The 17,421-nt window shown below is 44.5% G+C and overlaps 1 protein-coding gene across 5 annotated transcripts in view; it reads right to left on the bottom strand.

Annotated features, from left to right (window-relative positions):
• Positions 1-17,421, bottom strand: part of FGGY (FGGY carbohydrate kinase domain containing) — a 356,370-nt gene that overhangs the window by 148,070 nt on the left and 190,879 nt on the right. Inside the window, exon 3 of one of the 5 annotated variants that reach the window (XM_072126729.1) lies at positions 923-1,010. The exons of the other annotated variants lie outside the window; for them this stretch is intronic. The gene's annotated coding sequence lies outside the window, so the exon portion shown is untranslated. The remainder of the gene's footprint in view (positions 1-922; positions 1,011-17,421) is intronic. 5 annotated transcript variants of the gene reach the window in all.

The following is a 17,421-nucleotide window of genomic DNA, read 5'->3' as shown; positions in this document are numbered from 1 at the left end:
CATAGATATAGTGTGCACCCCACAATGTATAGACCCCATAGATATAGTGTGCACCCCACAATGTATAGACCCCATAGATATAGTGCGCACCCCACAATGTATAGACCCCATATAGTGCGCACCCCACAATGTATAGACCCCATATAGTGTGCACCCCACAATGTATAGACCCCATAGATATAGTGTGCACCCCACAATGTGTAGACCCCATAGATATAGTGCGCACCCCACAATGTATAGACCCCATAGATATAGTGTGCACCCCACAATGTGTAGACCCCATAGATATAGTGATACCCCACAATGTATAGACCCCATAGATATAGTGTGCACCCCACAATGTATAGGTCCCATAGATATAGTGATACCCCACAATGTATAGACCCCATAGATATAATGTGCACCCCACAATGTATAGACCCCATAGATATAGTGCGCACCCCACAATGTATAGACCCCATAGATATAGTGTGCACCCCACAATGTGTAGACCCCATAGATATAGTGATACCCCACAATGTATAGACCCCATAGATATAATGTGCACCCCACAATGTATAGACCCCATAGATATAGTGTGCACCCCACAATGTGTAGACCCCATAGATATAGTGTGCACCCCACAATGTATAGACCCCATAGATATAGTGTGCACCCCACAATGTATAGACCCCATAGATATAGTCTGTAACCCACAATGTATAGACCCCATAGATATAGTGTGCACCCCACAATGTATAGACCCAATAGATATAGTGTGCACCCCACAATGTATACACCCCATAGATATAGTGTAACTATGTAGGAGGACTTGTGCACCCCACAATCTATGGCTCCTGGATAAGGGGAACCCCTCTCATATTGGCCTTTCACACATTGATTTGAGAACCTGTGCAGCCCATTAGGAACCCCCAGCACCCACAGGTATCTTGTCTCCCTGTCTTCCTTGGTGTCGGCCGGTGATGATGGAAGGTCTCCTCTTATGATGTTACATTGTGGTGATCGTCATCCTGGAGGATTATATAAGAAAAACAAGATTAGAGTCTGAGTATTAGTCTCCACTCACCTGAGTATAAGGAGGAGGCAGTGTCTGGATCACTGGATAAAAACGTCTGGAAGGGCAATTATCTTACATACATGGATGGGGCAGATGGAGGAGACAGGTGGGGGACAGGAACTCATGTTATGTAACTCAGATTCAGACTCATGTCCGAAAATATGGGGTTCCTGACTCTACCCTCAACAGTAAACAACAAGAAATAGACGGATCAGGCTGCTCATTTTCAATATACCCAGAGGAGGACAGAGGAGTCTGGAGGAGGAGGACCGAGGAGTCTGGAGGAGGAGGAGGACCGAGGAGTCTGGAGGAGGAGGAGGACAGAGGAGTCTGGAGGAGGAGGATAGAGGAGTCTGGAGGAGGAGGAGGACCGAGGAGTCTGGAGGAGGAGGAGGACAGAGGAGTCTGGAGGAGGAGGACAGAGGAGTCTGGAGGAGGACAGAGGAGTCTGGAGGAGGAGGACAGAGGAGTCTGGAGGAGGACAGAGGAGTCTGGGGGAGGAGGACAGAGGAATCTGAGGAGGAGGACAGAGGGGTCTGGAGGGGGAGGACAAAGGGGTCTAGAGGAGGAGGACAGAGGAATCTGAGGAGGGGGAGGACAGAGGAGTCTGGAGGAGCAGGAGGACAGAGGAGTCTGGAGGAGGAGGAGAGAGGAGTCTGTAGGGGGAGGACAGAGGAGTCTTTAGGGGGAGGACAGAGGAGTCTGGAGGAGGACAGAGGAGTCTGTAGGGGGAGGACAGAGGAGTCTGGAGGAGGAGGACAGAAGAGTCTGGAGGAGGAGGACAGAGGAGTCTGGAGGGGGAGGACAGAGGAGTCTGGAGGAGGAGGACAGAGGAGTCTGGAGGAGGACAGAGGAGTCTTGAGGAGGAGGACAGAGGAGTCTGGAGGAGGACAGAGGAGTCTTGAGGAGGAGGACAGAGGAGTCTGGAGGAGGAGGACAGAGGAGTCTGGAGGGGGAGGACAGAGGAGTCTGGAGACCCTGGATGCTGGGGCTCATCTCTGAGCCCCATTATTGGTGATATTGGGGACCCATCTCCTCGCCCCTGTATATAACGCTTCTTCTTCCTGACTCCAGCTGGAAGTCTTCAGACACGTTGTATCCCTGTGCCCCGGGCTGGGAGATGATGAGGGTGATGATGCATCACTCTGGATGATATATTATCTGTCATATTACTATTAGATTATTAGCTGATGCATCTGTAATGCTCCTGAATTAACCCTGTGGCCGTGATCCCAAATCCTACCTCATCATGAGGCAGAGGCACCAGAAATAAACGTGCACCCCTGGCCAGGATGGGGGTGGGGTGCAGCGCCGCGGGGTGCGGTGTGGCCGCTCTCTGTATTTATTTGCAGATCTGTCAGCAGGAGCCTCACACCCGTCTCACCGCAGTCTCGCACGCGTCTACCGGGGCAGATCCGGACCAGTCCTGGTCCATGGCCAAGTCATTGGTGATGATACAGAGGTGGCGCCTCATACCTGCATGTAACAACCTAATAGCTACTGATACAGATGAGGACTGTGGGGGGTGGAGGACCAAAAGAAGGCACCCAGTGGGGCATTACACTGTACAGGAGGGTAGGTCCTCTAATACCCTGGTGGCCCTGGGTGCCAACCATCATTCCCATAATGCATTGCCACAGCACATCCTGGATACAAAGTAAGAATATCAGATTATAGATACATCATAGGGAATACATGGCTGATATCCTGGGGTCTGATCTCCAAAATGAGGGACTGTCCTAAAAAAACAGGATCATATCGGATGACACAGCTTTGATACAAATGTGTCCGCCTAAAGGGAACCCGTCATCAGGTTTTACTCCACTAAACTCCCAGCTACCTCATTTCTAGAATCCTATCTTGTATGTGAAATCTCACCCGTTTACCTAAAAAAAAATCTCCCCTTAATCCAAGCAAATGTGACTCATCTCAAGATTAGTGGTTACAGGGGGACGGTCACTTTAGAAGTAACTAGATTCTCTTTATAAAGAGACCTGGAAACTTGCTGCTTAAGGGCGTCCACCACCAGAATGAAGACTAATGATGCCTGAATAAAGAAAAAGATTTTAACCAACTCCTTGGTTCGTGGGATTTGAGCTGGAACGTATTGCCTATACCTGTATGCAAATGAGCCAGAGGGGCTCCAGGCTCCATAGCTGTTATTGGAGCCTGGAGCTCCTCAGGCTCATTTGCATACAGTCTTTTATCCTGGTGGTAGATGTCCTTTAAACATAAGGATCTTGTTTGTCGGATCCCATATGGTTTATGGTTCTGAGCTACAGAATTGGATACACGGGTAGTTAAAACATAGGAGGGAACTGGATCTTTAGCTTTCATTTCCAACTATGTATTTGGCCGTCTGTATCTTCATTTCTGTAGCGCACAAAGCCAAGATTCTCAACTTTAATCTGATGCAAACAGCATGTTTCTAGATGCTATAGAACAAATAATATGGGGGACATTTACTAAGGGCCCAATTCGTGTTTTCCCGACGTGTTACCTGAATATTTCCGATTTGCGCCGATTTCCCCTGAATTGCCCCGGGATTTTGGCGCACGCGATCGGATTGTGGCGCATCGGCGCCGGCATGCACGCGACGGAAATCGGGGGGGGGGGGGCGTGGCTGAACGAAAGCCCGACGGATTCGGAAAAACCGCCACGGAGCTTGCGCTTACCTTCACTCAGCCCGCCTCGGTGAACTCCAGTGCGTTCCGATGCTTTTCAGCGCAGCAGCGCCACCTGGTGGACGTCGGAGGAACTACCTTAATAAATCCCGGCCGGACCCCAATCCAGCGCAGAGAACGCGCCTCTGGATCGCGAATGGACCGGGTAAGAAAATCTGCCCCATGGGGTTCTGAACTGCCACTCCAACTTCAACCAAGTGAAACTTGACTCATCTAATGTGAAACTGAGGTGAGAAGAGTCATATTTCCTTCACTTTTTTTATAAACAAAGGTGAGATTTCACATAAAAGATGCATTTCATAACCAACCTGAGGGGGGCAGTATACAAGAGCACTGGTAAGATACGATATTTATGTGGACATCTTGCAGTACCAAGTTCGTCCAGTAGTGGCTGCTGCAGGAAAACATTGTTGCTGTTGCGAGTCCATCTTGAGATCCAAATTGATCGCAGAGATTTTTACTTTTTCGGGTTTTCTGTTGTGTTGATGCCACTTTTGTGTGATGTCAGGATTTGGAGCAGAACGCTGCATGAATGACTGAAATGTGATATAAACTTACGATTCATCCGCCGCGAGAAATTCCTGTTTACTATTTATGGAAGTGGAAAATGAAATGTAACAAGTGATTTATCCTGGAGATGTAAATGTAGTGATGTAACCAGACGTCGCGTGTTGGTAATTGTCAGGTAGCAGAGGATGATATCACCATCCGGAGGTGAAAATGGATGAGAATATCATTAGGATTCTGCGCCCCGAGGTGCTACAAAACGTAGGAACATACAAAACATGGTGTAATCATTATGATAAAGACAAGGAACGGACAGGAACGGAACATTGTGACCAAATCTTGGATCCCATCTTTATTACACAGAGGCTGAATCTATACCTGTCCCGATCAATGAGAATCAGATCTATGTAATAAGCCCCTAATAAAGAACCAAACAATTGTATCCTTACATATTACTCTATTCTATGGGGATGACACTGCTATAGGAAACAAGGGGTCAAAAGAAGATTTAACCTCATTTCTCATCAGTCACATCAGTAAATAAAACTTTCTGGATACAAATTCCAAATTTGCCATCAAAATACCAAACATAATGGAAAGCAGATGCTAAAATTAACCCAACTGACGTTGTTCTACAATTATCTGTAATAAACCCAGTTACAAAAATCACAGATTATTTCTGTTTTACTGTATAGTGGTAATATTTACATTTATATTTATATATAATGAAAGCCCCAAAATATGCTAGAAACAAGCAAGGAAGTGTTATATATCCCAAAATTATTTCATGTAATCTAATAAATCACACTCCTACAGCCCCCTACTATAATATTGCCCCCTATGTAAAAGAATATAACTACTATAACACTGCCCCCTATGTACAGGAATATAACTACTATAACACTGCCCCCTATGTACAGGAATATAACTACTATAATACTGCCCCCTATGTACAAGAATATAACTACTATAATACTGCCCATATGTACAAGAATATAACTACTATAATACTGCCCCTATGTACAAGAATATAACTACTATAATACTGCCCCCTATGTACAGGGATATAACTACTATAATACTGCCCCCTATGTACAAGAATATAACTACTATAATACTGCCCCCTATGTACAGGAATATATCTACTATAATACTGCCCCCTATGTACAAGAATATAACTACTATAACACTGCCCCCTATGTACAGGAATATAACTACTATAATACTGCCCCCTATGTACAAGAATATAACTACTATAATACTGCCCATATGTACAAGAATATAACTACTATAATACTGCCCCTATGTACAAGAATATAACTACTATAATACTGCCCCCTATGTACAGGGATATAACTACTATAATACTGCCCCCTATGTACAAGAATATAACTACTATAATACTGCCCCCTATGTACAAGAATATAACTACTATAATACTGCCCCCTATGTACAGGGATATAACTACTATAATACTGCCCCCTATGTACAAGAATATAACTACTATAACACTGCCCCCTATGTACAGGAATATAACTACTATAACACTGCCCCCTATGTACAGGAATATAACTACTATAACACTGCCCCCTATGTACAGGAATATAACTACTATAATACTGCCCCCTATGTATAGGAATATAACTACTATAATACTGCCCCCTATGTACAGGAATATAACTACTATAATACTGCCCCCTATGTACAAGAATATAACTACTATAATACTGCCCCCTATGTACAGGAATATAACTACTATAATACTGCCCCCTATGTACAGGAATATAACTACTATAATACTTCCCCCTATGTACAGGAATATAACTACTATAATAATGTCCCCTATGTACAGGAATATAACTACTATAATACTGCTCCCTATGTACAGGAATATAACTACTATAATAATAATAATTCTTTATTTATATAGCGCACACAGATTACGCAGCGCTGCACAGGCATGTCAAATTGGTCCCTGTCCCCATGGGGCTCACAATCTAAACAACCTAACAGAATGTTTTGAAGTGTGGGAGGAAACCGGAGTACCCGGAGGAAACCCACGCAAACACGGAGAGAACATACAAACTCTTTGCAGATGTTGACCTGGGTGGGATTCGAACCCAGGACCCCAGTGCTGCAAGGCAGATGTGCTACTCACTCAGCCACCGTGCCGCCCAATACTATAATACTGCCCCATATGTACAGGAATATAACTACTATAATACTGCCCCCTATGTACAGGAATATAACTACTATAATACTGCCCCCTATGTACAGGAATATAACTACTATAATACTGTCCCTATGTACAGGAATATAACTACTATAATACTGCCCCCTATGTACAGGAATATAACTACTATAATACTGCCCCCTATGTACAAGAATATAACTACTATAATACTGCCCCCTATGTACAGGAATATAACTACTATAATACTGCCCCCTATGTACAAGAATATAACTACTATAATACTGCCCCCTATGTACAAGAATATAACTACTATAATACTGCCCCCTATGTACAAGAATATAACTACTATAATACTGCCCCCTATGTACAGGAATATAACTACTATAATACTGCCCCCTATGTAAAGGAATATAACAACTATAATACTGCCTCCTATGTACAAGAATATAACTACTATAATACTGCCCCCTATGTACAGGAATATAACTACTATAATACTGCCCCCTATGTACAGGAATATAACTACTATAATACTGCCCCCTATGTACAAGAATATAACTACTATAATACTGCCCCCTATGTACAGGAATATAACTACTATAATACTGCCCCCTATGTACAGGAATATAACTACTATAATACTGCCCCCTATGTACAGGAATATAACTACTATAATACTGCCCCCCTATGTACAAGAATATAACTACTATAATACTGCCCCCTATGTACAGGAATATAACTACTATAATACTGCCCCCTATGTACAAGAATATAACTACTATAATACTGCCCCCTATGTACAAGAATATAACTACTATAATACTGCCCCCTATGTACAAGAATATAACTACTATAATACTGCCCCCTATGTACAGGAATATAACTACTATAATACTGCCCCCTATGTACAAGAATATAACTACTATACTACTGCCCCCTATGTACAGGAATATAACTACTATAATACTGCCTCCAATGTACAGGAATATAACTACTATAATACTGCCCCCTATGTACAAGAATATAACTACTATAATACTGCCCCCTATGTACAAGAATATAACTACTATAATACTGCCCCCTATGTACAAGAATATAACTACTATAATACTGCCCCCTATGTACAAGAATATAACTACTATAATACTGCCCCCTATGTACAGGAATATAACAACTATAATACTGCCCCCTATGTACAAGAATATAACTACTATAATACTGCCCCCTATGTACAAGAATATAACTACTATAATACTACCCCTATGTACAGGAATATAACTACAAAAATACTGCCCCCTATGTACAGGAATATAACTACTATAATACTGCCCCCTATGTACAGGAATATAACTACTATAATACTGCCCCCTATGTACAAGAATATAACTACTATAATACTGCCCCCTATGTACAGGAATATAACTACTATAATACTACCCCCTATGTACAGGAATATAACTACTATAATACTGCCCCCTATGTACAGGAATATAACTACTATTATACTGCCCCCTATGTACAAGAATATAACTACTATAATACTGCCCCCTATGTACAGGAATATAACTACTATAATACTGCCCCCTATGTACAAGAATATAACTACTATAATACTGCCCCCTATGTACAAGAATATAACTACTATAATACTGCCCCCTATGTAAAGGAATATAACTACTATAATACTACCCCTTATGTACAGGAATATAACTACTATAATACTGCCCCTATGTACAAGAATATAACTACTATACTACTTCCCCCTATGTACAGGAATATAACTACTATAATACTGCCTCCAATGTACAGGAATATAACTACTATAATACTGCCCCCTATGTACAAGAATATAACTACTATAATACTGCCCCCTATGTACAAGAATATAACTACTATAATACTGCCCCCTATGTACAAGTATATAACTACTATAATACTGCCCCCTATGTACAGGAATATAACTACTATAATACTGCCCCCTATGTACAAGAATATAACTACTATAATGCTGCCCCCTATGTACAAGAATATAACTACTATAATACTGCCCCCTATGTACAAGAATATAACTACTATAATACTGCCCCCTATGTACAGGAATATAACTACTATAATACTGCCCCCTATGTACAAGAATATAACTACTATAATACTGCCCCCTATGTACAAGAATATAACTACTATAATACTGCCCCCTATGTACAAGAATATAACTACTATAATACTGCCCCCTATGTACAAGAATATAACTACTATAATACTGCCCCCTATGTACAGGAATATACCTACTATAATACTGCCCCCTATGTACAAGAATATAACTACTATAATACTGCCCTCTATGTACAAGAATATAACTACTATAATACTGCCCCCTATGTACAAGAATATAACTACTATAATACTGCCCCCTATGTACAAGAATATAACTACTATAATACTGCCCCCTATGTACAAGAATATAACTACTATAATACTGTCCCCTATGTACAAGAATATAACTACTATAAAACTGCCCCCTATGTACAGGAATATAACTACTATAATACTGCCCCCTATGTACAGGAATATAACTACTATAATACTGCCCCCTATGTACAAGAATATAACTACTATAATACTGTCCCCTATGTACAGGAATATAACTACTATAATACTGCCCCTATGTACAAGAATATAACTACTATAATACTACCCCCTATGTACAGGAATATAACTACTATAATACTGCCCCTGTGTACAAGAATATAACTACTATAATACTGCTACCTATGTACAAGAATATAACTACTATAATACTGCCCCCTATGTACAAGAATATAACTACTATAATACTGTCCCCTATGTACAGGAATATAACTACTATAATACTGCCCCTATGTACAAGAATATAACTACTATAATACTACCCCCTATGTACAGGAATATAACTACTATAATACTGCCCCCTATGTACAAGAATATAACTACTATAATACTGCCCCCTATGTACAAGAATATAACTACTATAATACTGTCCCCTATGTACAAGAATATAACTACTATAATACTGCCCCCTATGTACAGGAATATAACTACTATAATACTGCCCCCTATGTACAAGAATATAACTACTATAATACTGTCCCCTATGTACAGGAATATAACTACTATAATACTGCCCCTATGTACAAGAATATAACTACTATAATACTGCCCCCTATGTACAGGAATATAACTACTATAATACTGCCCCTGTGTACAGGAATATAACTACTATAATACTGCCCCCTATGTACAGGAATATAACTACTATAATACTGCCCCCTATGTACAGGAATATAACTACTATAATACTGCCCCCTATATACAAGAATATAACTACTATAATACTGCCCCCTATGTACAGGAATATAACTACTATAATACTGCCCCCTATGTACATGGAATGATCACCTCCTCTGTACATGTTGGGTGCCGTAGTCCCCTCTTTCCTCCCTATAATACCGCGCTGCTCTTCCTCCTTGTTACCCCCTATGGGGCAGGTTCGGTTTCCGCTGGCGCCGCTCTCTTGTGTATTAATATCGGGAGTGCCTCGGGGATTGTGTTTTTCTTTCTGCGAATTAATCGTTCATGTTCCAGCAAGTTCTATACCAAACCGGCCCTGCAAAACAGGATCTTATAAAACCGCCATAGGGTGCACAGGGGACGGTTTGTGCATCAACGAGCAGATTATAATCTTCCACTTTTAACTATTATTTTTGTAATTTTTTTATTTAAAAGTATTTTTAAAAAATTTGCAACTTCAAAAAGCTAAAGGAAGGTGCTCGGCGGCGCCATAGACACTTTCCCATCATTTGTCACCTGTCCGGGTGCTCGCTCCGCCAAACGCGGTAAACACGTAGGAAATGTCATGGAAAGAAGATTTCTCAGACCCAGATGGCTGGTTTTGGGTGGGATGAAGCAAGATGGCGGAGGGCCAAAGACTTGTCAATCAGACTTCAAGGACCGGCTGGTTGTGGAACGCGTCTCCAGGGGGCGCTGCAACACTCATGTCTCTGTGTCTTTAGAAATTTCTGAGGAATTTAAATAAATCTTCTTATTTGTAATTTTTTAAACATTTTTGATAATTTAATTATTTCACTCTACACCACACAGTGATGTCACAGTACAGGGATAATACACACAGTGATGTCACAGTACAGAGATAATACACACAGTGATGTCACAGTACAGAGATAATACACACAGCGATGTCACAGTACAGGGATAATACACACAGTGATGTCACAGTACAGGGATAATACACACAGTGATGTCACAGTACAGGGATAATACACACAGTGATGTCACAGGACAGGGATAATACACACAGTGATGTCACAGTACAGGGATAATACACACAGTGATGTCACAGTACAGGGATAATACACACAGTGATGTCACAGTACAGAGATAATACACACAGCGATGTCACAGTACAGGGATAATACACACAGTGATGTCACAGTACAGAGATAATACACACAGTGATGTCACAGTACAGGGATAATACGCACAGTGATGTCACAGTACAGGGATAATACACACAGTGATGTCACAGTACAGAGATAATACACACAGTGATGTCACAGTACAGGGATAATACACACAGTGATGTCACAGTACAAGCATAATACACACAGTGATGTCACAGTACAGGGATAATACACACAGTGATGTCACAGTACAGGGATAATACACACAGTGATGTCACAGTACAGAGATAATACACACAGCGATGTCACAGTACAGGGATAATACACACAGTGATGTCACAGTACAGAGATAATACACACAGTGATGTCACAGTACAGGGATAATACGCACAGTGATGTCACAGTACAGGGATAATACACACAGTGATGTCACAGTACAGAGATAATACACACAGTGATGTCACAGTACAGGGATAATACACACAGTGATGTCACAGTACAAGCATAATACACACAGTGATGTCACAGTACAGAGATAATAAACACAGTGATGTCACAGTACAGAGATAATACACACAGTGATGTCACAGTACAAGCATAATACACACAGTGATGTCACAGTACAAGCATAATACACACAGTGATGTCACAGTACAGGGATAATACACACAGTGATGTCACAGTACAAGCATAATACACACAGTGATGTCACAGTACAGGGATAATACACACAGTGATGTCACAGTACAGAGATAATACACACAGCGATGTCACAGTACAGGGATAATACACACAGTGATGTCACAGTACAGAGATAATACACACAGTGATGTGACAGTACAGGGATAATACACACAGTGATGTCACAGTACAGAGATAATACACACAGTGATGTCACAGTACAGGGATAATACACACAGTGATGTCACAGTACAGGGATAATACACACAGTGATGTCACAGTACAGGGATAATACACACAGTGATGTCACAGTACAGAGATAATACACACAGCGATGTCACAGTACAGGGATAATACACACAGTGATGTCACAGTACAGAGATAATACACACAGTGATGTGACAGTACAGGGATAATACACACAGTGATGTCACAGTACAGAGATAATACACACAGTGATGTCACAGTACAGAGATAATACACACAGTGATGTGACAGTACAGGGATAATACACACAGTGATGTCACAGTACAGAGATAATACACACAGTGATGTCACAGTACAGGGATAATACACACAGCGATGTCACAGTACAGGGATAATACACACAGTGATGTCACAGTACAGGGATAATACACACAGTGATGTCACAGTACAGGGATAATACACACAGTGATGTCACAGTACAGGGGATAATACACACAGTGATGTCACAGTACAGGGACAATACACACAGTGATGTCACAGTACAGGGATAATACACAGGGTTGTCACAGTACAGGGATAATACACACAGTGATGTCACAGTACAGAGGTAATACACACAGTGATGTCACAGTACAGGGACAATACACACAGTGATGTCACAGTACTGGGATAATACACACAGTGATGTCACAGTACAGGGATAATACACACAGTGATGTCACAGTACAGGGATAATATACACAGTGATGTCACAGTACAGGGATAATACACACAGTGATGTCACAGTACAGAGATAATACACACAGTGATGTCACAGTACAGGGATAATACACACAGTGATGTCACAGTACAGGGATAATACACACAGTGATGTCACAGTACAGGGATAATACACGCAGTGATGTCACACTACAGGGATAATGCACACAGTGGTGTCACAGTACAGGGATAATACACGCAGTGATGTCACACTACAGGGATAATGCACACAGTGATGTCACAGTACAGGGATAATACACGCAGTGATGTCACACTACAGGGATAATGCACACAGTGATGTCACAGTACAGGGATAATACACACAGTGATGTCACAGTACAGGGATAATACACACAGCGATGTCACAGTACAGGGATAATACACGCAGTGATGTCACAGTACAGAGATAATACACACAGTGATGTCACAGTACAGAGATAATACACACAGTGATGTCACAGTACAGGGACAATACACACATATATGTTATATCCATCTTTCTCAGTGATCTGCTCGTTCAGGCCTGGTCCCTCTAGTGATGCACTTCTGTGCTGCCCTCCCTAGGGGCGCCTCATGCCTCAGTATATCAGGCCCCTGTATAGGTCCTGTCTGGTAGCAGTGTCCTCTGTGTGCGGGGACTTGTGAACCGACCATCAGTCAATGTTTCTACTTTACTGTTTTGTGAATTAATAATGGATAGGGCTCACTTTTTACTTTGTTGTTCGGGGATGGGGGGGGGGGGGGGCTGCAGGGTCACATGACATTAGTGATGTAAATCTATATTACTACATTAAAAGGGGAGTTCTATGTTGGGTTTCTGCCCACACATAATCATCTAGTGATAAGAAACCCATCAGGTGTAAGACCTGGAGGGAAACAGTATGGGGCAGCGATACAAAGTATAAGAACGTAGGGAGGAAGTGCTGTGCTGTGTCCAGAGGTGGGGTCCTATCTTGGGGTCCCGGAGTGGGCGAGGCAGTTGTTAAAGGAAACCTACCATCTCGTATCTACCTATCTACCAGTGGGGGCCTCACCGTGACTGCTGTCTACTGGGGGCCTCACTGTGACTGCTGTCTACTGGGGGCCTCACTGTGACTGCTGGCTACTGGAGGCCTCACTGTGACTGCTGGCTACTGGGGGCCTCACTGTGACTGCTGGCTACTGGGGGCCTCACTGTGACTGCTGGCTACTGGGGGCCTCACTGTGACTGCTGGCTACTGGAGGCCTCACTGTGACTGCTGGCTACTGGGGGCCTCACTGTGACTGCTGGCTACTGGGGGCCTCACTGTGACTGCTGGCTACTGGGGGCCTCACTGTGACTGCTGGCTACTGGAGGCCTCACTGTGACTGCTGGCTACTGGGGGCCTCACTGTGACTGCTGGCTACTGGGGGCCTCACTGTGACTGCTGGCTACTGGGGGCCTCACTGTGACTGCTGGCTACTGAGGGCCTCACTGTGACTGCTGGCTACTGAGGGCCTCACTGTGACTGCTGGCTACTGGAGGCCTCACTGTGACTGCTGGCGACTGGGGGCCTCACTGTGACTGCTAGCGACTGGGGGCCTCACTGTGACTGCTGGCGACTGGGGGCCTCACTGTGACTGCTGGCTACTGGGGGCCTCACTGTGACTGCTGGCTACTGGGGGCCTCACTGTGACTGCTGGCTACTGGGGGCCTCACTGTGAATGCTGGCTACTGAGGGCCTCACTGTGACTGCTGGCGACTGGGGGCCTCACTGTGACTGCTGGCTACTTGAGGCCTCACTGTGACTGCTGGCGACTGGGGGCCTCACTGTGACTGCTGTCTACTGGGGGTCTCACTGTGACTGCTGGCTGTGCAGTCCCTATATTTACAGGATAGGAGTATTAGTACTGTGCCCATATATTAAAGGAAACCTACCATCTCGTATCTACCTATTAAGGATCCGGTGGCAGGAGCTCCGTGCTGAAGATCTCGTAGTAGGAGGATCCAAGAAGCTACTACTGTGACTGCTGGCTGCTGGGGGGCTCACTGTGACTGCTGGCTACTGGGGGCCTCACTGTGACTGCTGGCTACTGGGGGCCTCACTGTGACTGCTGGCTACTGGGGGCCTCACTGTGACTGCTGGCTACTGGGGGCTTTACTGTGACCGCTGGCTGTGCAGTCCCTATATTTACAGGATAGGAGTATTAGTACTATGCCCATATATTCAGGATGGGAGTATTAGTACAGTGCCTATATTTACAGGATGGGAGTAGTAGTACTGTGCTGTGTTCGTCTCTTCTTATTCTGATGTACCGGCAGCCCCTTATATTATATCTGTAATTCCGCAGATGTGTCAGGGCTGGGATTACAGATGTCTGGAATTCTCTATATTACATGGAAGAAAAATATATAAGATCCATTTCCTGCGTCATATTAATAGAAAAGGAAAACAGAAAATGTGGCCCCGTTATTGTTCCCAGCTGTCAGCCGCTGGAATAACCTATAAAATGCTGGTAATGAAAACAAAGTGTAAACTTAACACCTATAATGGTCCGTTTAATTATCCTGAGAGCGGGGTCTGAGGGGCAGCAGAGTCCCCCCTGTCCCCAGGGCAACGCGGTGTTAATGTCGCTGTGCTATTCACTCTGCTACAGTGAGTACGGAAAGTATTCAGACCCCTTTAAATTTTTCCCTCTTTGTTTTATTGCAGCCAATTGGTAGGATCAAAAAAATTTTGATCCCTCATTAATGAGTCCTCGGTCTGATCATGACAGAAAATAACAGAAATAACTGATATATCACATGGTCATAAGTATTCAGCCCCTTTGCTGTGACACTCATATATAACTCACGTGCTGTCCATTTCCTTCTGATCCTCCTTGAGATGGTTCTACTCATTCATTGGAATCCAACAGTGTTTAATTAAACTGATTGGAATTGATAAGGAAAGGCTCACACCTGTCTATATAAGAGCTCACAGCTCACAGTGCATGTCGCAGCACATGAGAATCAAGAGGTCTAAGGAACTGCCCAAGGAGCTCAGAGACAGAATTGTAGCAAGGCACAGAACTGGCCAAGGTTATAGAAGAATTTCTGCAGCAATTAAGGTTCCTTGGAGCACAGTGGCCTCCATAATCCTTATATGGAAGAGGTTTGGGATGACCACAACTCTTCCCTGACCTGGCCGTCCAGCCAAACTAAGCAAACGTGGGAGAAGAGCCTTGGTGAGAGGTAAAGAAGACCCTAAGATCCCTGTGTCTGAACTCCCGAGGTGCAGGAGGGGGATGGGAGTCTCCTATCGCTGCAGCCTCCAGCAGTCGGGGCTTTATGGCAGAGTCTGGAAGCTTCTCCTCAGTGTAAGACATATGAAAGCCGCATACAGGGAGCACAACACATGGAGGATCCGGACTGTGAGGAATAAGATTCTCTGCTCTGATGAGATGAAGATTGGACTTTTTGGTGTTGATTCTAAGCGGTGGAGAAAACCGGGCGCCGCTCATCACCTGCCAAATACAATCCCAGCAGTGACACATGGGGGGCAGCATCAGGCTATGGGGGTGCAGTGCCCGATACTAGAGGGGGTCAGTATCAGGCTATGGGGGGGGGAGACAGGACCACTGGGTGTAATGGAAGGAAAGATGAATGGGGCCAAGTACAGAGATATCCTGGATGAGAACCTCTACAGCAGAGGCTTCAGAACATCTCTGTGACCATTCCTGACCGGCCCAGCCAGAACCGGACCTAAACCCAATGGAGCATCTCTGGAGAGACTGAAAAATGTCCTCCACCAACATTCACCATCCAACCAGAGGGACCTGGAGAGGATCTGCAAGGAAGAGGCAGATCCAGGGAAACTTGTAGCATCATTCCCATTACTGGGGGGCAGAGGGCACATTACTGGGGGACAGAGGGCACATTACTAGGGGGCAGATGGCACATTACTGGGGGTAGAGTGCACATTACTGGGGGGCAGAGGATACATTACTAGGGGCAGAGTGCACAATACTGGGGGGCAGAGGGCACATTACTGGGGGCAGAGTGCACATTACTGTGGGGAAGAGTGAATATTACTGGGGGGGCAGAGGGCACATTACTGGGGGTCAGCGAGCACATTACTCGGGGGTCAGAGTGCACATTACTGGGGGGCAGAGGGCACATTACTAGGGGGCAGAGGGCACATTACTGGGGGGGTCAGAGTGCACATTACTGGGGGGCAGAGGGCACATTACTAGGGGGCAGAGGGCACATTACTGGGGGGCAGAGGGCACATTACTAGGGGGCAGAAGGCACATTACTCGGGGGCAGAGGGCACATTACTGGGGGGCAGAGTATACATTACTGGGGGGGCAGAGGGCACATTACTGGGGGGCAGAGTGCACATTACTGGGGGGCAGAGTATACATTACTGGGGGGGCAGAGTATACATTACTGGGGGGGCAGAGGGCACATTACTAGGGGGCAGGTACACATTACTGGGGGGGTCAGAGTGCACATTACTGGGGGGCAGAGGGCACATTACTAGGGGGCAGAGGGCACATTACTGGGGGACAGAGGGCACATTACTGGGGGGCAGAGTATACATTACTGGGGGGGCAGAGGGCACATTACTGGGGGGCAGAGTGCACATTACTGGGGGGCAGAGTATACATTACTGGGGGGGCAGAGTATACATTACTGGGGGGGCAGAGTGCACATTACTGGGGGCAGAGGGCACATTACTGGGGGGTAGAGGGCGCATTACTGGGGGAAAGAGGGCACATTACTGGGGGGCAGAGTGTACATTACTGGGGGAGCAGAGTATACATTACTGGGGGGGCAGAGTGCACATTACTGGGGGGCAGAGTACACAATACTGGGGGGGGGGGGCAGAGTGCCTGTTACTGGGGGGCAGAGTGCACGTTACTGGGGGCAGA

The sequence above is a fragment of the Engystomops pustulosus genome, chromosome 10, assembly GCF_040894005.1.
Source record: "Engystomops pustulosus chromosome 10, aEngPut4.maternal, whole genome shotgun sequence".
In the NCBI taxonomy this organism is placed as follows: Eukaryota; Metazoa; Chordata; class Amphibia; order Anura; family Leptodactylidae; genus Engystomops; species Engystomops pustulosus.
Note: the sequence above shows the minus strand (reverse complement) of the source record. Positions and strands in the feature narration are given on the sequence as shown.